Source organism: Hordeum vulgare, chromosome 3H (assembly GCF_904849725.1).
Source record: "Hordeum vulgare subsp. vulgare chromosome 3H, MorexV3_pseudomolecules_assembly, whole genome shotgun sequence".
In the NCBI taxonomy this organism is placed as follows: domain Eukaryota; kingdom Viridiplantae; phylum Streptophyta; class Magnoliopsida; order Poales; family Poaceae; genus Hordeum; species Hordeum vulgare.
Genome location: NC_058520.1, coordinates 9,133,835 through 9,156,404, shown reverse-complemented (window position 1 = coordinate 9,156,404; position 22,570 = coordinate 9,133,835). Strand labels below are relative to the sequence as shown.

Here is a 22,570-nt window from a genome sequence, read left to right as displayed (position 1 = left end):
CCGAGTTACACGTACACGACTAGTCGAGCTGCAGGGTGATCGTGTGTTCGAACCTGAGGGCCAAAAGCCAACAATTGGTATCAGAGCAAGGTGTGGAGGCTTCGCCGTCAAGTTGCGTCACGGTGGAGTTGTCATCGCCGTCAAGTTGTGTCACGGACGATGGAAAATCGAAGAAGAGGATCATGTCGACTTCGAAGGCGAGTGGTGGTGGTGTGACCATCCAGTACCCCATGCTTGATGGTGACAATTATGGGGTGTGGGCTGCAAAGATGATGATCTTCATGCCTGCGCGTGGAGTTTGGGCAGCGGTGGAAGGTGAAGGCGCGGTCGAAGAGACAAAGGACCAAGAGGCTTTCACCATCATAGCCCAAGGTGTGTCTGATGCTGTTTTCATGTCCATATCGGAGAAAGAGACGACAAAGGAAGCTTGGCAAGCGCTTAAGGAGATGCATGCTGGAGATGATCGTGTCAAGAAGGCACATGTTCGAGCTCTAAGGAGGGAGTTCGAGAGGATGAGCATGAAGGCGTCAGAAGGGGTTGGTGAATTTGCGTTAAAACTAACCTCCCTAGTTAATGAGATGCGAGCTCTCGGATCAAAGATGGAAGACATCACGGTTGTGGAGAAATTACTATGAGCCGTTCTCGACAAGTTTTTACCGATCGTTGGCACCATCGAGCTATGGGGCGATGTGACGAAGATGTCGGTGATGGAGGTGATTGGGCGGCTAAAGACCTATGAGTTGACGTTGAAGGGACGTGAACGCGACCAAGAAGAGGAGCAGTTGATGTTCTTGCGTAATAAGCAGAAGTACCGGAAGTTCGACAAATCTAAAGTTCGTTGCTACAATTGTCAGGACTATGGACACTATTCTCGAGAGTGTCCTAATCCGCGGAAGGAGGCAACGAAGGAGCACGAGATTGTGCAACTAGCTAAAGTTGACGTGGATGACGGCCCAGGGTTGCTTTGATGAAGAAGCTGCAGCGGGAAAAAAAACAAAAAAATAGTCGTGTCTTCAGTTTTTTGTTTGTGTCTGAGTCGTTAGTGTGTCTCGGCGGGAAGACGAAGGCCAACGTGAAGATGGATGCACACCAGTTAAGTTGAGTTCCTGCATGAAAGGCTATGTGTTTAGTCTGCTTGTAGCATGCTAAGATGTGATGGCGTGGGCTGGTAATCCAGGTGATATGTTGGTTTCAAGTCAACAAGTCGAAAGTTTGGATTAGGGGGTGAATGTAGAATAATCCCAACGTGAGCTAGCTTCGTTGAGTCCGGTTAGGATTAGTAGTGTGATCAACATTGCCGTGTAATTAGTTTGGGAAAGTGTGCTTCGTGTGAGTTAAGATGGAAGTACTAAGTCGTGCTGTGTTTGGAGTAGTGAAACTAGGAAAGTTTGATACGATGATGTGTTAACCGAGTTGGAGTTGGACAATGATGTCCATGTACTAGCCGGTTTAGGATATTGACGTTTCGGGTGTGGCTGCCTTGCTACGTCTATATAAGCAGTGGCAGGCTATCGAGTTATACACCAGAAAAACGAAAAAAGCAATAAAGAGATTATTACGAGGCACGACACGTGCCTCTGGCCATCTTCGTGTTGCTGCGTTCGCGTGCGTGTGTTCTGGTCCCGATGTTTGCGTAAGCGCCGGTGAGATATCGAGTGCTACAACTAGTTCGTATACGTTGAGCCGAGTTGCACGTACACGACTAGTCGAGCTGCAGGGTGACCGTGTGTTCGATCCTGAGGGCGAAAAGCAAACAGTAGAAGCATACCAGAGTTGGTGATGTACCGCCCATATGCTTCCTCGACAACCATGTGAGCTCTTAGCAGGGGTTGCTGCAACCTCTCCACATCCACATGCTTCCCCTCTGAATGTACGAGGCCCGCATCTGCTTGTCAAAAAGGTGGAAAATCTGTAACCGCAGACATAATTGCTTGCATCCTGAAAACTTTATGTTGAGTGAAGGTGTTGAACAAGGAAACTGTTTTTGTTCTCACTTAGTAGAGATAAGCTTTTACGGTATGGTGTAGTTTGAATGGATGCCATGGCATAGCTGTCTAGCCTGAAAGACCAGTTGGGTGTGTTTCCGTTGCCCATTAAGTCAATGTGGAAAATAAGGTGGAGTTATTTCACACCACAAAAATGGTGGGCGGTCTAATTCACTTTGGAATTGTAAGGGCACGATGCAGCCAGTACGAACACGTAGGGAAAACCAAAACAACTCAAGAAAGCAAAACACCGAGCCAAGGGTTGTATTCATCTTTTCTTGGCTTCAGATTACATGATGAAACTTCATCCCCTCACCCAACAGTATTTCGGTACAAATGTACATTCAATATTTGTTGTTTTATTATCTGAACATTTGGAAAAAGTGGTTCCCGATGAAACCATCTTCTCTTCCAAATTGGGAATTGAGGTGTGCCCTAGAAAGTTTATATTTTTGTTAACCTTTGTGGGGTTGTTTTTAAGGTACCCTTGTTTTAAGGGCCAGGACAACATTGCAAGATTAAGCCTAGAAATTGTGAAGTGTAGAGATGTTGACCGGTTAAATGGGTGATGGCATTAGCGTTCACCAGTCAGTATCTCCAAAGATATGCCTGGCCAGCTGTACCTACAAAATACAAATATGTTGTCTATGGCATTTTTAGTGCCTATCGGAGTTTTATTTTAAGGTGCTCATAACAATATTTTTGAAATATCATTTTTTTGGCATTGAAAACATTATATGGTCTAGTAATGGGTAACTGGTTCAAATTGTTGGTGCATCCTATTGTGATGTAATGGAACTAAGCTTTTTCCTTAACTGGACTCCGATCCGGAGGCACTGCACATCATCTTTTGCCTAAACACACCCCCTTAGCTTCAGTATGTGATCCTATTTGTCGAGCAATATTATCTTAGTTAGTGCATATTTTTATTCTATCCAATGCCCATATTGTGTTGGCTAGTGCCAGCATATTGTGGTATTTGCTTTATCTACAAAGTGGGGCGTGGAGCCTTATTCAATAGTGCCAACATATTTGCAATATTAACGTATATGACATACAGAGGTGGCTAGTGGAAAGTTACCCATTGCACATAGTATATACACATCAATATGAACGTACATATGACACAGATAGCACTTCAAACTTCACACGATGGATAAGTAGCACTTGTACCAATGGTCACTGGCTAACTATTTTGATATAAAATTAAATATATTCGATGAATGTATTTTTGCCACAATTCATGGAATACCTTCCATTCTATGTCTCATTAGTTCTTTTTTCCTTGAGGCTGTGTCTTGTTAATTCTTGGTCCTTTTATACAAAAACAAAATCAAAAGGTTGGTGCTTGCCATGTTTATGAAGATTTATTTCCATTCCATGTTTTAAACGACACAAAAATAATGAGCAAGCAAAACTAAAGGAAGTTGAAAGGATAATTTTTAGGAATAAGATGAAAAGATTTCAGGCTCCATTGTGTTTGTGCAAACACAAATGGACAAGACCAGAGTTATAATTTTTTTTCCATGCTTCGAATCAAGCAAGGATAATTCAGTTCTTTTTACAAGAGAGAAAATAAGGCTACTTCATTAAGCCAAGGTAACTGGTACAAATTCTACATAGAAAATTCACACGTCCCATGCTTAATGTTTGTGGCGACTGTGGTAGCTATGGTGCTCGGTTACTTCATGGGTGAGGTGAAGCAGGGTTGGAGATGCACCGCATCTTTCGCACTACTCACATAGGAAAACATGTCTTGTTTGTTTCAGTCCAACATCTCATAGTTCACCACTAAGTCCATGACTACATGCTTCCGTTTGCTATAGCATGCTGACTTTGAAAAGGATCGATATGGTTGACTAGAGGGGGGGTGAATAGGCAACGACCACTTTTTAATTAATCTTAGCAAGTTAGGGTAAGCAACATACGGGTTCACAAAAATAGCAACAACGGGGTGAACCTATATGAAGCTAACAACAAGAACTACTAAGACAAGTAAGAGATAGACAACAACATAAGCATACACGAAGTAAAGGTTAGAGATAACCACAAGTGGAACCAATGAAGACGAGGATGTGTTACCGGAGTTCCTTCCCTTTGACAGGAAGTACGTCTCCGTTGGAGCGGTGTGGAGGCACAATGCTCCCCAATAAGCCACTAGGGCTACCGTATTCTCCTCACGCCCTCACACGATGCAAGGTACCGTGATGCCACTATAGGTTCCCTTGAAGGCGGTGACCGAACCTTTACAAACAAGGTTGGGCCAAACTCCACACAAAGCTTGGAGGCTCCCAACAAGACCACGAAGCTTCACCACAATGGAATGTGGCTCCGAGGTGACCTCAACCGTCTAGGATGCTCAAACACCCAGGAGTAACAAGATCCGCAAGGGATTGGTGGGGGAATCAACTTTTCTCTTGGTGGAAGTGTGGATCTAGGCCTTCTCAACCAATCCCTAAAGAATCAACAAGTTTGATTGGCTAGGGAGAGAGATCGGGCACTTTTGAGCTTAGGGAGCAACAATGGAGCTTGGGAGGGTCAAAGGTAGGGTTCCACAGCTAGAAGAACCCCTTATATAGTGGGGGAAAAATCCAACCGTTTTCCCACTCACAGCCCGAGCCTAGCGGTACTACCGCTGGCACTCCAACGGCACTACCGCTGGCTACAGCGGTACTACCGTTGGCTGCAGCGGTACTACCGCTGGGCCCATGATAGTGCAGAAGCACTACCGGGCCAACCACTACCGGGCCAACCACCGCCAAGAAAGTCTTCGCAAAAAGGTCCGTCGAAGTACAACCGCTAGGAAGGCGGTACTAAGCTCCTGGAGCGGTACTACCGCTGACCAGGGGCGGTACTACCGCTAGGGCTAGCGGTACTACCGCTAGGCACAGCGGTACTACCGCTGAGGGACCACTTGCTTAGATGAGATAAACACAGAGGCGAGAGCCGCTCCAAAGTTGCAGGTAAGGGGAAAGGAGATAAAGTGTGTGCGTGCAAAATTGATTCCACCCAAACCTTTCCACTACGGGTCCCCTCTTAATAGTATGGCGTTCCTATGACTCAAAGAAAGAGAATCGTAGAGTACACCGTGCTTCTGTTCCATGGAAAGAGGGGGCGAGCCGTCTTGTGCCGTTGACATGTGTTATCTGAAATCTTAACACACACGATTAGTCCTTTGCGGTACTGTCATCAATCACCAAAATTACTTAGGCATAAACTATGCCCTAACAATCTCCCCCCTTTTGGTGGATTGATGACAATACCGGATTTGCATAGTGAATAGCATGTGAACATAAAGATGGTGATATATAAAAATAAGGAGCATATGATTCACAACATATGATGGAAATAAATCTCACACTAGTTCAAGTCTCACATCACACAAAGCAAAGATAGCAAATAAAAGCAAACCAAGTTCAAAGCAAACACGATAAGATAAGCAAAGCTAAGCAAAGTTCAAATCTCAAATCCAGCTCCTAGACTCTCTCCCCATTTGGCACAAGACACCAAAAAGGGGCACACCTAATGACACAGGTGGTCACTCCTCATCCTCATCAGCCTCAGACCCGTCCATGGCATCCGGATCGTCCTGATCCTCCTCATTGTCCTCCTCACACGCCTCCTCCTCTACATCAGACCACTGATAACCTTGAGCCCGCATCCAAGCAGACTCTGGAGTGATGTCGTCCTCTGAGCCGCTGGAGATATCAACATCAAGTGTCCTCAGGACACGCTTCCCTTGGCCTGCATACAGAAGAGAGTCTTCATTTTATCCTTCAGTTTCACTGCCCTAGATGGCATAGCAGAAGAGTGGGACTGAGAAGCGGTGCCTCTTTCAGCAGCAGTCTCTGTGTCGGTGTCCATGTGCTGAGACGAAGTTGATGGGTTGGCCCATTTGTCCTTGATGCGGAGCCTGATAGGATCGTGCACAAAGTAATCAGCCTGAAGGTGGAACTCCTCAATCAAGTAGGTGTCGTGCCACTTCTGGCGAATATAGGCAAACAAGTAGGGCCTGTAGATGGGAACCTTGCGGTTCATGATGCAGTTCCAGAGCTCAGTGAACATCACGTCAGAAATATCGAGAGGGGAAGACTCCTTAATCATAGCTTCCTCACAAAGCAGAAGCATCTGAGCTAGAGAACCATGCACCTCGTCAAAGTTGCCAATGCGAGAAAAGAGGGTGTTGCGGAAGATACGATGCATGATATCCAGATGCTTGGGGAGCACACCTTTCTTCACATAAAGTTGTTGCAGCCTGTCCTTGGCGGGGGCCCTATCAGTGGAAGCTAGAGCATGAGGACGCAACCCAATAGGATTGTCAGCTCCCTGAAAGTTGACCTTGAGAAACTGCATGAATTCAGACCAGGAACCTGTCATCTTCTGAGTACCAGTCATCCAAATCATGGTGCGCTCTTCATCAGGCGAGAAGTGATCAGTGACGTAGAATTGGGCGACCACATCTGGATCAAAGTCTTTCTTGAAGGAGATGATCTCCTTAATGCCAAGCTTGTCAATCAAAGAGAGAGCATCACCAAAGTAATCCGGGTTCCGCTGAAGGTGAGACAAGTCAATCCACTGAACTGGAACAAAACTCTTCTTGAAGTTCTTGATGATGTCGCGATAGATCCTGCAGTGATCCCGTGACCAAACATGCTCGATATCCTTGATCACAACCTTCTCTTCGAGATAGTGCTTTTGGTGCGGAACCGCAGAAAATCCTTAGGGGGCATAGTGCGAACGTTGACCCCCTTGTCCTTGTGAGCTGCCTTCTTGAAGGACTTCTTTTTGGGTTGCAGACCGGAAGTGGCGGAGCCCTCTGGAGCCTCTTGATTGCGGTACTGTTTCGACTGGTGTCCCTTGGGGGATTCAAGCGGCGAGCACCACCTGTGACACACAAGACACACACCAAAAAAGAGCGACAGAAGGAGTCAAGGCAATGAACAAAAAGAGGCATAAAAGTAAACTCACATTGCCAAGAAAATGAAAAGAAGAAAAAATATCCTCCTGGCGGTAGTACCGCTACCCCTGGCGGTAGTACCGCTGGGGTCCTAGCGGTAGTACCGCTACCCCTGGCGGTAGTACCGCTGGGGTCCTAGCGGTAGTACCGCTACCCCTGGCGGTAGTACCGCTAGGGGGTTGACTTTCAGATCTGAATAAGAAAAAAGACCCATAGGAACGGCTATATTGGATTTACGAGGGCCATGGGTACTGCATATAATCACTACAAAAACCACCATAGCCCTAAACACATGAGGATCTCAAGAATCATCTAGATAAAGACATGCCTAGTCAAGAGAATTCAAGTTTTAGATCTAATCCAAAATAAGAGAAGAAGTGCTTGATCTAAAACATGAAGAACCTAGAGCATGGCAATATAAACGCAATGAATCATAGGACCTACACTCCCCTAGAATATCTCCTTCGTTCCATCCAAGAACAAAGCACAACCATAGCCATGGACCCAAATCACCAATGCTCCTAACCCTAGAACAAGAAAACACCAACCAAGAGAATAAAGGGAGGAGCTTTACCGGAGTCCATGACACTTGGTGGAGGAAGGAGGAGTGGAGCAAACCCTCCAACTCAACGGAGAGAAGGGCTCCACAGATAGAGATCCAAATAGGGGGAGTTAGGGGTTGGGGAGGGAAGAGCCACGAGGAAGAAGAAAGAGGGCAGGAAAAAACGGGCTCCCCCTCCTTTATATAGTCCAAGGGGTGCGGGCCAGTGGTAGTACCGCTGGGGTCCTGACGGTAGTACCGCTGGGGTCCTGGCGGTAGTACTGCTCCCCCTGGCGGTAGTACCGCTCCCTCTTGAGACAGCCCTAAAAGTCATAGTTAGGTCGTGGTAGATTGGGGTCCTGGCGGTAGTACCGCCGGGGTCCTGGCGGTAGTACCGCTACCCCTGGCGGTAGTACGGCTGCAAATGTCACAACGAGACATAGGAGATGAGAAAGACGTGCGCAAACGACAAGTCAGTGAAAATAAGAAGATAGCATCAGCAAGATATACTGACTTGTCATTTTGTATCCTTTCTTCCATATGAGATAAAGGTGGGGGCGGTGGCTGAGGCCACCTATGTTTGAGATAAAGGTATGACACCGCGAAGAATTATCCTTGGGTTCATGACCAATGCTCGTCTTTGAAGCACAAGTGCCATTTGGTAATGGCTAAAGTGAAAGACTAGATCAATTTATGCATAATGTGGGGAGGAAGAGTTCATTGAGAGAACAACACTCCCCCTATGTCCATGCCTACATCTAGAACAAGATCGAATGCATAGTGAGGTGCAAGGTGCCTAGCTTCAATCCACATTACTTGAATCAATGATATTTAGATCATGCCTTAACTCCCGAAACCTTGCTTCATCTAGGGGCTTAGTGAAAATATCTGCAAGTTGCTCTTCAGTGTGGATGAAGTGAACCTCAATATCACCAAGCTTGATATGTTCACGAATGAAGTGATGGCGAATATCAATATGCTTGGTCTTGCTATGTTGCACTGGGTTGAGGGAAATCTTGATAGCACTTTGATTGTCACATAGAAGAGGCACTTTGTCACAAGTGACACTGTAATCCTTTAAAGTTTGCCTCATCCATAGCAATTGTGCACAACAACTTGCAGCTGCCACATACTCAGCTTCGGTGGATGATAGTGAGACACAATTCTGCTTCTTTGAAGACCAACTTACCAGTGAGCGAACAAGGAATTGTCATCCTCCAGAAGTTGACTTCCTCTCCACACAATCTCCTGCCCAATCTGAGTCAGAATAGCCAACTAGGTTGAAGTTTGCTCCTTTGGGATACCATAGACCAAAGTTTGGGGTATGAGCCAAATATCGAAAGATTCACGTAACAGCCATATAATGACTTTCTTTTGGTGCGGATTGAAACCGTGCACATATCCCTACACTCAACATAATATGTGGTCTAGATGCACAAAGGTAAAGGAGGGATCCAATCATGGAGCGACATACCTTTTGATCCATTGCTTTACCATTGGGATCACTGTCAAGCTTGCATCTTGTTGGCATGGGGAACTTGACCGGCTTGACATCTTCAAGCTCGAACCGTTTGAGCATGTCTTGAGTGTACTTGGCTTGTTTGATGAAGGTCCCTTCTAGGCCTTGTTTAATCTCGAAGCTGAGGAAGAACTTCAACTCTCCCATCATGGACATCTCAAATTTCTCGGTCATTAGTGCAGCAAATTCTTCATTGAAGGAAATGTTAGGAGAACCAAAAATAATATCATCAACATATAGTTGGCATATGAACAAATCCCCTTTAACCCTCTTAGTAAAAAGAGTGGGATCTATCTTCTCAATTTCAAACCCACGATCTTGTAACAACTCAGTAAGATACTCATACCACGCACGTGGGGCTTGCTTAAGGCCATAGAGTGCCTTATTAATTAAGTTTGTACACATGAGTGGGGAGCTTGGGATGTTCGAATCCCGGGGGTTGTTTGACATAGACCAACTCATTTAAAGGACCATTAAGAAAGGCACTTTTCACATCCATTTGCTGTAATTTGAAATTATGATGAGAAGCAAATGCAAGCAACATGCGAATAGATTCTAGACGAGCAACAGGGGCAAAGGTTTCACCGTAGTCGATACCCTCGACTTGGGAGTAGCCTTGAGCCACCAATCTTGCCTTGTTTCGAATCACAATCCCATTGGCATCTTGCTTCTTTTTGAATATCCATTTGGTCCCGATGACATTATGTTCCTCCTTTGGTCTTGGCACTAAATCCTAGACTTGGTTACGCTCGAAGTTGTTAAGTTCTTCATGCATGGCCATAAGCCAATCCTCATCATCGAGCGCTTCCTGTACCTGTTGAGGTTCACAATACGAAACAAACGCGTGATGCTCACAATAATTCCAAATCTGTTGACGGGTGGATACTCCCTTTTTTAAACTGCCAAGTACATTCTTCATAAGATGTGACTTGACTCTCAGCTTGTTCGCAATCTTGGCTGCTCGACGCTCCAAGAGTTCTTTATTGGATAACTAGGGATCATCGACTTGTTTACTTTGCTTGCCCTTGCGTCTTGAACCTCCCTTGGCACCGGCTGTTGGTGTTGCAGAAGGGAATTGCAAGACAGTATCCTGATCATCTTGACTTTCGACTTGAGCAGCTTCACTTGTTTGTCCTTGTACTTGTGGTTGCTCTTGATCTTGATCTTGTGCTTCTACTTGGTCTGGATCTTGTGGTTCCACTTGATCTTGATTATGAGCAGGTTCGGAACCTTGGGTAAGGGCTTGAATATCATGGGACACATCATCATTGTTGGTCAATTGATCTTGACCTTGAGCTTGTTCATCTTGTTGAGAGTCTTCTCTTTGTTCATCGGAAGCGTGTGGGGCTTGTGGGGGTGATGGCTCCACTTGAGTAGAGCATTGTCCTTCTCCTTCGGCCACAAGGGGTTCCTCAATGGGGAGTATTTGACCAATCCCCATTCTTCTTATGGCTTGGGGAGGAATTTTATCACCTACATCACAAAGACCACTTTGCTCCACTTGGGAGCCATTATTTTCATCAAACTCCACGTTACACGTCTCCTCAATGAGTCCGGTGGACTTGTTGAGGACACGGTAAGCATGAGAGTTTGTAGCATAACCAACAAAGATGCCCTCATGTGCTCTAGAATCAAATTTAGCTAAACGTGCACCTTTCTTGAGAATGAAACAGTTACAACCGAATACCCGGAAGTACTTGAGATTGGGTTTGTTTCCAGTGAGAATCTCATATGGAGTCTTGTTCAAGCCTATGCGGATATAGAGCCGATTGGACGCATGACATGCTGTGTTGATGGCCTCTGCCCAAAAGTTATATGGAGATTTGAATTCCGCCATCATTGTTCTTGCAACATCCATCAAGGTCCGGTTCTTCCTTTCTGCCACGCTATTTTGTTGAGGGGTATATGGTGCTGAATATTGATGTTTTATTCCCTCATCACCTAGAAACTCATCCAAGGTGTAGTTCTTGAACTCGGTGCCGTTGTCACTTCTAATCATCAAGATCTTGGCTTCATGTTGACGTTGAGCTTCATTAGCAAAGTTGATGACAGTTTGTTGAGTCTCACTCTTCCTTTTGAAGAAATATACCCAGGTGTATCTTGAGTAGTCATCAACAATCACCAAGCAGTACTTTCTGCCTCCAAGACTATCAAATGATGGAGGGCCGAAAAGATCCATATGGAGGAGCTCCAATGGCCTCTTAGTGTAAATGAGAGTCGTTGGACGATGAGCAGTTTCATGAATCTTTCCTTCAATGCAGGCACTACAAGCACAATCTCTAGCAAAACTCACATTTGTTAGTCCATGAATATGGTCCCCTTTTAGAAGGCTTTGCAAAGATCTCATATTGACATGAGCTAGTCGGCGATGCCAAAGCCAGCCCACATCAACTTTAGCCATTGAACACGTCGCAGTCTTAGTGGGTCGCTTTGAGAAGTTCACAACATAAAGACCATTTTTAACATGTCCAACATAGGCTACTTTAAGAGTCTTGCTCCACAGGAGGACCACAGTATCAAGATTAAAGAATGTGGAGAAACCCATAATTGCAAGTTGACGAACCGAAAGTAAATTGTAGGCAAGAGACTCAACAAGCATGACCTTCTCAATAGATAACTCTTGAGAGATGACCACCTTACCAAATCCCAATACCTTTGACGAGGATGCATCGGCGAATTGGACATGGGTGGGCATAGATGGAGAAGGATGCACATCCACCACTAAGTCCTTGCTTCCAGTCATATGATTTGTTGCTCCACTATCGAGCAACCATGACACCCCACCGGAAGCAAACTCCTGCAATAGATCAAGGCTTGGTTTAGATACCCATTTTTTAATGGGTCCTTTAATGTTAGAGACAAGGGTCTTAGGAACTCAAATAGCCCATTCAATGGAATCATAGTAAGAACCAACAAATCTGGCGTAAACATGCCCATCACTATCATGACATAAGACATAGGACGAATTGAGTCTGCCGGCTATGTTAGTAGGAATGGTTTTGCCCTTGTTGATGTAACCATCGTCCACCTTGTTCCTGTTCACCTCCTGAGTCCCTTAGCCCTCTTTGACAAAGATGTCCATGAGGGTAAGGGATCGTTTGTTCCTGTTCCTCCTTTTTCTTTTTGACTTGGAGGTAAGTCCAAGTCCCACCTTTCCTACAACACCCTTTTGATTGCTCAAGAGGTCGTTCAGGCTCTTCTCACCTTGTATGCATGCCACAAGGCCCTTCTCAAGTTTCTCCTTTAACTTGGCATTTTCCTCCACAAGATGTACATGCTCACAACAAGGATTAGTTGTACAAGCATTATCAATTAACACAAAGGGAGGACAAGTAGAGATCTCCTTGGTAAGCTTTGCTTGGAGTTGATCATGAGACTCTTTCCGAGAGAAATGAACACCTTTCAAGACCTTGTGAGCCTTGTCAAGTGTGTCAAACTCCACTTTGAGTCTGTCATGGCCAACCCCAAGAGCATACTTCTCAGACTTAAGCATACGAGTAAGAACAGTATCATGATCTAGTTTCTTTTGCATTTTAGCGCAGTCATCGTTGTATGACTCCTCAAGAGCCAAACGAAGAGTGCGCTCCTTTTCTAGAGCAATAGATAATTCAGCAATTTCATTGGCATAGTCACGACTGTGTCCCTGAAGCTCGGAGATGGTCTCCTCATGAGACTCGATGAGGTCATTGGCCTCACCGAGTTGTTCCAAGAGAGCAACAAAGTGCTTCTTGGATTCTCCCTTAATAGTGCACAGAAACTTGTCAAGATCATGCTCATTAAGTTCCCCCAACATCACTATCATCAACAGAATTAAACAATGAAGGAGCAGTAGCGATGTTGGTCTTAATGATGGGGGTTACCTGATTGATACCTTTTACCATGAGGCACTTGGTGATGTGGTTCTCGTTGGGGGCGTTGAAGAGAGACACCTTCTGGGCAGAGGGAGTGTCAATAGCAACTGTTGCCGTTGCCACTATATCATCATCATCATCATCGTCATCGGAAGGGTACTCTTCAAGGGCCACCATGCCCTTTGGGTGAGGTTTCTTCACAAAGTTGTTCTTGATTGGGAATGACTTGGTTTTGTCTTTGCGAATGAGCTTGCCCCCGTTGTGTTCCCTTTTCTCATAGGGACATTCGGCCACGAAGTGACTCACGTTACCACAGTTATAGCATGTCCTCACTCGTTGCTTGGGTTTGAACCCACTCGAGTTGTTCTTGGTGAAGGTGGGTCTTGAGTTCCTCTTGTTGCCCCAGAATTGCCTTGACGCAAGAGCCATGTGCTCATGATAGGCATACTTCGTGTCTTCAAGGCAGCTCTCCTCTTCCTCATCCTCTTCTTCTTCTTCAAAAGTTTCTTTTGCCTTTAACGCAAGGTGGGGTGAAGTTGTCTTTGAGCGAACACGGGCAAGTGCATTGTCAGCTGTCTCGTTCTTGATTGACATTGCAATGAATTCATCCAACACCTCACTGGAAGACAAGGAGTGGAAGTCTGGTCGCTGACGAATGACAGATGACATGGCTTTATTGAAAGGCATGGTGGCTTTGAGAAACTTGCACTTGACCCATGTATCATCCACATCCTTGCTCCCATGGTCCTTGAGTGCCACAGCAATAGCAGTCACCCTCCGATAGATATCACGAGGGTCCTCGTCTTCCTTCATCACATACTCATCGGCCTTATCAAGTATCACTTTATAGTTGGACCGCTGAATGCTTGAGCTTCCCTTGTACAACACCATAATGTGCTCCCAACAGTCCTTGGCCAAAGTGAAGGGACGCAAGTGAGGAAGATCTTAAGGTGGCACTACGGACTGGAGAATAAACAAAGCAGAGTGATTGTATTGATTGTCCGCATCTTCTCTTGGAGTGAGGTTGCTTGGATCATGGGGATAATATCCTTGCTCAATGATTCTCCACAAATTTGTTGAGCTGTGATTCAAATGAGACTTAATAGAAAATACCGAGTTAGCAAAATCACCTTTTACAAGCTTAGGAGGAGGACCAACAGGATTAAGACGAGGTGCGGGAACCGGTCCTCCATAGACTAAGGGTGGTGGAACAGATGCATACGTCCCATTCCCATCATTTTCGAGAGGATGGGAAGGTTGCATACCTTTAGCCGTTTCCCTGAAGGAATTGGCCTCCGAATCTGTGGTGGTGGGATTAACCACCAATGCCGGTTCGGGAGAGTTTTTAATTCCCTCAATTAACTCTTTAAGCATGGTCTTGACCTCGTTCGTCATGGACGTCTTGAGTGCGGCCATAGCCATATTCAAGTCATCCCTTGTGATCGAAGTCAAGTCCATGCCTTCGGTTTGTGCACGGGGAACTCCCTCATCATCTTCCATACCCTTCGGGTGGTTAAACCATTAATTAAGAGATGTGGCTCTGATACCAATTGAAAAGGATCGATATGGTTGACTAGAGGGGGGGGGGGTGAATAGGCAACCACCATTTTTTAATTAATCTTAGCAAGTTAGGGTAAGCAACATACGAGTTCACAAAAATAGCAACAACAGGGTGAACCTATATGAAGCTAACAACAAGAACTACTAAGACAAGTAAGGGATAGAGAACAACATAAGCATACACGAAGTAAAGGTTAGAGATAACCACAAGTGGAACCAATGAAGACGAGGATTTGTTACCGAAGTTCCTTCCCTTTGACAGGAAGTACGTCTGTGTTGGAGCGGTGTGGAGGCACAATGCTCCCCAATAAGCCACTAGGGCTACCGTATTCTCCTCACGCCCTCACACGATGCAAGGTACCGTGATTCCACTATAGGTGCCCTTGAAGGCGGCGACCGAACCTTTACAAACAAGGTTGGGGCAAACTCCACACAAAGCTTGGAGGCTCCCAACATGACCACGAAGCTTCACCACAATTGAATGTGGCTCCGAGGTGACCTCAACCGTCTAGGATTCTCAAACACCCAAGAGTAACAAGATTCGCAAGGGATTGGTGGGGGAATCAACTTTTCTCTTGGTGGAAGTGTGGATCTAGGCCTTCTCAACCAATCCCTAAAGAATCAACAAGTTTGATTGGCTAGAGAGAGAGATTGGGCACTTTTGAGCTTAGGGAGAAACAATGGAGCTTGGGAGGGTCAAAGGTAGGGTTCCACAGCTAGAAGAACCCCTTATATAGTGGGGCGGGGGGGGGGGGGGGAATCCAACCGTTTTCCCACTCACAGCCCGAGCCTAGCGGTACTACCGCTGGCTGCAGCGGTACTACCGCTGGCTGCAGCGGTACTACCGCTAGAACTCCAGCTGTACTACCGCTGGCTGCAGCGGTACTACCGCTGGGCCCATGGTAGTGCATAAGCACTACCAGGCCAACCACCACCAAGAAAGTCTTTGCAAAAAGGTTTGTCGAAGTACAACCGCTAGGAAGGCGGTACTAAGCTCCTGGAGCGGTACTACCGCTGACTAGGGGCGGTACTACCGCCAGGGCTAGCGTTACTACCGCGAGGCATAGCGGTACTACCGCTGAGGGACCATTTGCTTAGATGAGATAAACACAGAGGCGGGAGCCACTCCAAAGTTGCAGGTAAGGGGAAAGGAGATAAAGTGTGTGCGTGCAAAATTGATTCCACCCAAACCTTTCCACTACGGGTCCCCTCTTAATAGTACGGCATTCCTATGACTCAAAGAAAGAGAATCGTAGAGTACACCGTGCTTCTGTTCCATGGAAAGAGGGGCGAGTCGTGTTGTGCCGTTGACATGTGTTATCTGAAATCTTAACACACACGATTAGTCCTATGCGGTACTGTCATCAATCACCAAAATTACTTAGGCATAAATTATGCCCTAACAGGCTTGCTATAGTTTGTTACTTGATGAAGGAATACACTTTGTGATGGACTACATATATATACGAGCCATATGCCTAGAATACAAGATGGCCATGTATCTAGTCATGATTATGTTACTGCACCATACATGCAATTGGTTCGTGCCAGCGATGCGTTGTTTCTCTTACTCTTTACATGAAGAATGCATGCACAACATGTATGCCTTACTGGAAATTTAATGGGCTGCTGCTGCATTTGGGCCTCGTGTTTTGCACCACTCCAATAGCCAATGACTGACCTTCTTAGATTTGTTGTATTTCACAAAGACGCCATGGATTGCATCTCTACATGAAAATACTTCATTTTTTAAAACACGGAAAATACTTCTTTCCGGAAGCTATGTTTCAAAATTATTAAAGAGTTCAACCTTTTGAAGCAATAACCAGTTTCCCCAAAAAATAAAGCAATGAAAGATTTTCTAATTAATCCACTACATCCTCAAAGTTTGTGGGGCCTATTTGTAAGGAAATGCACCTTGGCATGCTCAACTCCGATAATGTCTGCCCCACCGAGAGGAGTAATCACTAGTGGAAAATGGGCCTTTGGCCGGGACCATTTAGTCCCGGCATGCCTCTGGGCCGGGACTAAAGGCCCGGCCACATCGCCCCGATTCTCAATGCCTCCCTCGAGGCTTTAGTCCCGGCCCGTAAGGAGCCTTTAGTCCCGGTTCGTGTCCCAAACCGGGACTAAAGGGATACGCGGCGGGCAGTGGTGGTGGCAACCGTTCGTATCCCCCTTTAGTCCCGGTTGGTGGCTCAACCCGGGACTAAAGGACTAACACGTGGCCTGCCGTAGTGGTGGCAACCGTTGGTATACCTCTTTAGTCCCGGTTGGTGGCTCAACCCGGGACTAAAGGACTAACACGTGGCCTGCCGTAGTGGTGGCGACCGTTGGTATACCTCTTTAGTCCCGGTTGGTGGCTCAACCCGGGACTAAAGACCCAAACGGTTTGCATCCCGCGTCGTTTCGGGCGATGAAAAGCACGAACCGAAGCACAGTCGCCATTTCTCTGTTTCTTCTTCTCTCTCGCTCTCCCTCTCTGTTCTTCTCCTCTCTTCTTCCCTTCTCTTCTTCCACCATGCCAACTAGCTTTCATAAGGTTCTCGCACATGGCACGACCATGCTCGATGTCGTGTACACGAACCTGAGCAGGGAGGTGCCGTTTTTTCTTCAACAGTTGAAGGAAAAATGGTTTGACAACGCAGTGGATCATGAGAAGTTCTTGGGGCTTGATCTGGAGTACACGGGCGATCAACGCGGTGTTGCCGTCATCCAACTATGCTTCGCACGCCATGTCTTGATCTTCCAATGGGCGAGGTAAGTTTTGAGGCTTTCTTTGATCCAAGATAATGACATTGTAAGTTTATTTGTTTCAATCATAGTTGGTTCCCTTCAAATAGTTGTAGTGAAACAATTTTGATTAGTTGAAGAGGAACACAATCTAATTGGAATAGTGTTCCATAATCTGAAAAATCGTATTAGAATCAACTAGTGTTTAATATGTTCCATTGGAATCATAGTTGGTTCCCTTCAAATAGTTGTAGTGAAACAATTTTGATTAGTTGAAGGGGAACACAATCTGATTGGAATAGTGTTCCATAATCTGAAAAATCGTATTAGAATCAACTAGTGTTTAATATGTTCCATTGGAATCATAGTTGGTTCGCTTCAAATAGTTGTAGTGAAACAATTTTGATTAGTTGAAGGGAACACAATCTGATTGGAATAGTGTTCCACAATCTGAAAAATCGGATTGGTTCAATATGTTCCATTGAAATCATAGTTGTAGTGATACAATTTTATGTGGTGTTCTTTGATCCAAGGTTATGAAAATTGAATATAGCTAGTGATCTCTCTAGGTTCCATTGGATAGCAATATGATATGTCATAGTCATGAAAATTGCATATAGCTAGTGATCTCTCTAGGTTCCATTGGATAGCTATAGTGATCTCTCTAGGTTCCATTGCATATGTTCTATTTGAATCCTAAAGATAATTTTCTCTTTATTTGTAGTGAAACATGTTTCCTTATTGCAGCAATATGTAACATTTGTTCCATTTTAATTTATTTCTGTTGCAGGAGTGACAAGCATTGTCCAGAACTCATGGACTTCCTTCGCAGCGGCATCACTTTTGCTAGCGTTGACATAAGGAACGATAAGCTGAAGATGAGGCACAGGTTCGGTATTGAGATACCAGCTGCTTGCCTCGTTGATCTCCAAACGGTATTCAGGCTTCGACATGACATGACTTCGATGGCTCATATGGCAGTTGCCTTGATCGACGAGGGATATGGTGATATGAAGACCAGTTTCCCAAAGTCTCAGCACAAACTTTGGGAGAAGGGCCCACTTGATCCTATCAACATTGAGTATGCAGCAAAAGATGCATACGTTTCATACGAGTTGTACCGCAAGATTCGAGTCGTCAACTATGGCCAGCGTCACCTCGAGGAAGGTGGACATTCTGATTCAGACGATTCAGACGAGTAGTGTTCTCAACGTCGAACACTTATATATATATCTATGGTAGCTATTATTATGTACTGTTTGGACTAGTATCATGTACTGCTTGGACCAATTTATATATGTCTAGTTTCTGTTTGTGCCATTATAGTTTCCAAATTTGAATGGTTTAGCCCTTTCTAACTTCATTTGCTACTTTTGAATGGTTTAGCCCTTTCTAACTTCATGGTATCATGCATTTCGACCACATATATATATAAAAAGTCTTCAATTCAAATAAGTTCAAAAAATGAAATCCCTTTTGTAACAGATCTGTTTTTGATTAAAACAATCATTTAAAAATGAAAGACCATTAGTCTCACGTGGCGTGCAGCGGAACCACATGGCGTGCCGCGGAACCACTTTTGTTGTGGGGTTCGCTTCTCCTTCTTCTCCTTGTGCTAGATATTGTTTATGCACTAGGGGAAGTAGGAGTAGCGACTATCATCGACGGTTGAAAAATCAGGTGAGCTAGTGTCCACCATATATGAGAGAAGAAGAATGTCGTCTCTTATTGTGGGGGTCGCTTCTACTTCGAGAGAGATTGTTCGTTTTGTGATGTGCCTTTGAATGGTGCATTTTGAACACACAAAAAGTATGGAGTTCAAATAAGTTCAAAAAAATGAAATCCCTTTGTAAGAGATGAGTTCTTGTTCGAAACGCTCCTACTTCGAGAGAGATTGTCCGTTTTGTACACGAAGTGCATCCAGTTTTTGTCGTAGCCCTCTCAACTTTTTAACACATGCTATGTGGGTGAAATGATGATAGCATGCCAACTTTCAACATTTTCAGAGTTCATTTGTAGTGCTTTTCAATTTCAGGGTCAACTAGCTCAAAAAAAATAAGTAAATGCACGAAGAATACCAAATAAAGTCAGAAATTGTTGAAATTTTGTGATGTGCCTTAGAATGGTGCATTTTTAACACACAAAAAGTATGGAGTTCAAATAAGTTCAAAAAAATGGAATCCCTTTGTAAGAGATGAGTTCTCGTTCGAAACCGTGCAACTTCGAGAGAGATTGTCCGTTTTGTACACGAAGTGCATCCAGTTTTTGTCGTAGCCCTCTCAACTTTTTAACACATGCTATGTGGGTGAAATGATGATAGCATGCCAACTTTTAACATTTTCAGAGTTCATTTGTACTGCTATTCAATTTCAGGGTCAACTAGCTCAAAAAAAATAAGTAAATGCACGAAGAATACCAAATGAAGTCAGAAATTTTTGAAATTTTGTGATGTGCCTTAGAATGGTGCATTTTGAACACACAAAAAGTATGGAGTTCAAATAAGTTTTAAAAAATGAAATCCCTTTGTAAGAGATGAGTTCTCGTTCGAAACCCTGCTACTACGAGAGAGATTGTCCGTTTTGTACACGAAGTGCATCCAGTTTTTGTCGTAGCCCTCTCAACTTTTTAACACATGCTATGTGGGTGAAATGATGATAGCATGCCAACTTTCAACATTTTCAGAGTTCATTTGTAGTGCTTTTCAATTTCAGGGGCAACTAGCTCAAAAAAAACAAGTAAATGCACGAAGAATACCAAATGAAGTCAGAAATTGTTGAAATTTTGTGATGTGCCTTAGAATGGTGCATTTTGAACACACAAAAAGTATGGAGTTCAAATAAGTTCAAAAAAATGAAATCCCTTTGTAAGAGATGAGTTCTCGTTCGAAACCCTACTACTTCGAGAGAGATTGTCCGTTTTGTACACGAAGTGCATCCCGTTTTTGTCGTAGCCCTCTCAACTTTTTAACACATGCTATGTGGGTGAAATGATGATAGCATGCCAACTTTCAACATTTTCAGAGTTCATTTGTAGTGCTTTTCAATTTCAGGGTCAACTAGCTCAAAAAAAAAGTAAATGCACGAAGAATACCTAATGAAGTCAGAAATTGTTGAAATTTTGTGATGTGCCTTAGAATGGTGCATTTTGAACACACAAAAAGTATGGAGTTCAAATAAGTTCAAAAAAAATGAAATCCCTTTGTAAGAGATGAGTTCTCGTTCGAAACAGTGCTACTTCGAGAGAGATTGTCCGTTTTGTACACGAAGTGCATCCAGTTTTTGTCGTAGCCCTCTCAACTTTTTAACACATGCTATGTGGGTGAAATGATGATAGCATGCCAACTTTCAACATTTTCAGAGTTCATTTGTAGTGCTTTTCAATTTCAGGGTCAACTAGCTCAAAAAAAAAAGTAAATGCACGAAGAATAACAAATGAAGTCAGAAATTGTTGAAATTTTGTGATGTGCCTTAGAATGGTGCATTTTTAACACACAAAAATTATGGCGTTCAAATAAGTTCTAAAAAATGAAATCCCTTTGTAAGAGATGAGTTCTCGTTCGAAACCCTGCTACTTCGAGAGAGATTGTCTGTTTTGTACACGAAGTGCATCCAGTTTTTGTCGTAGCCCTCTCAACTTTTTAACACATGCTATGTGGGTGAAATGATGATACCATGCCAACTTTCAACATTTTCAGATTTCATTTGTAGTGCTTTTCAATTTCATGGTCATCTAGCTCAAAAAAAAGGTAAATGCACGAAGAATACCAAATGAAGTCAGAAATTGTTGAAAATAACAAATATGCAAAAAGAATTTTTAATAAACATAGTTTTTAATTTAAAATAAGAAAATAGATAATAGTTTGGATAGTCAAAATTATTAATTATGAAAATAAAAAATAGTTTTGCATTATTTATTCAATTTCAAACACTTTTCATTATCATAGTTTTGTCCAAATTCTCAAATATGTAAAAAGAATTTTTAATAAACATAGTTTTTAATTGAAAATAACAAAATAGATAATAGTTTGGATAGTCAAAATTATTAATTATGAAAATAAAAAATAGTTTTGCATTATTTATTCAATTTCAAACACTTTTCATTATCATAGTTTTGTCAAATTCTCAAATATGCAAAAAGAATTTTTAATAAACATAGTTTTTAATTGAAAATAACAAAATAGATAATAGTTTGGATAGTCAAAATTATTAATTATGAAAATAGAAAAAAAATTGAAACTATATTCGAAATCATAGAGAAAATTCAATCTAAATTCTCTAAATTCTCATTTGAATTTAGATTGAATTTTCTCTATAATTTCTAATATAGTTTCAATTTTTAGAGTTTAAGCCCGTAAGCCTGTTTAGAGAGGAGCTCGATGGAGAAGCTGCGACGGGGCTTATAAACAAGTGTTAGTCCCCCTTGCTGGCCTGGTGGGACTAAACTTATCGTGCAGCCGAGGAGGGGCTTTAGTCCCGGGTGGAGCCACGCCCCGGGACTACAGACCACCTTTAGTCCCGGTTGGAGCCATGCCCCGGGACTAAAGACCCCTTTTCGGCAGGCGAGGAGGCGGGAAACGAGGGGCTTTAGTCCTGGGCCGTGGCTCCACCCGGGACTAAAGGGGGTCTTTAGTCCCGGTTCGAGCCACGCACCGGGACTAAAGATCTACCTATATAACCGGGACTTCGAAAAATTCCAACCCAAATCGTCCATTTCTCTTCTTCTTCCTCTCGTTCTCTGCCCGGCGCGGCACAGCGACGAACTCGACGACGCCGTCAGGCTGCCCGACGTCCTGCTCGCCGCCGCCTGCCGTCCTCCTCGTCGTTGCCGTTGTCCTCCTCGCCGCCGTTGTCCTCCTCGCCGCGCGCCGCCGCCCTCCTCGCCGCACGCCGCGCCGTCCTCCTACCTCGTCGCACGCTGTCGACACCTCCGGCCGGTAAGCCCCCCGCCCCCTCCTCCCCAACACTCCGGCCAGTAGAAGAAAAGAAGAAAAAGGAGAAGAAAAGAAGAAAAAGGATAAGAAAAGGAGAAGAAAATAAGAGGAGGAGAGGAGAAGAAGAGGAAAAATAGAAGAAGAAAAGAAGAAAAAGGAGAAGAAAAGAAGAAAAATAAAAAGATTTTTTTGTCATTTAATTCCTATTGTTATTAGGTTTGTGCTAGATTATTAGGGTTAGTAATATTTAGAATTAGGTTAGGGTTACAAGAAGAAGAAATATGAACAAAAATAAGAAAATAAGATTAGAAAAAATGAAAATAAGAAGAGGAGGAGAAGAAAAGAAGAAAAAGGAGAATAAGAAGAGGAGGAGAGGAGAAGAAGAGGAAAAATAGAAGAAGAGGAGAAGTAGAAGAAGAGAAAAAATTAGAAGAGGAGGAGAGGAGAAGTAGAAGAAGATAAGAGAAGAAGTACTACAAGAAGAGGAGAAGAAG

At 43.9% G+C, this 22,570-nt stretch overlaps 1 pseudogene; it reads left to right on the top strand.

Annotated features, from left to right (window-relative positions):
• Positions 1-698: 698 nt before the first annotated feature.
• LOC123441281 overlaps positions 699-22,570 on the top strand; it is a 91,375-nt pseudogene continuing 69,503 nt past the window's right edge.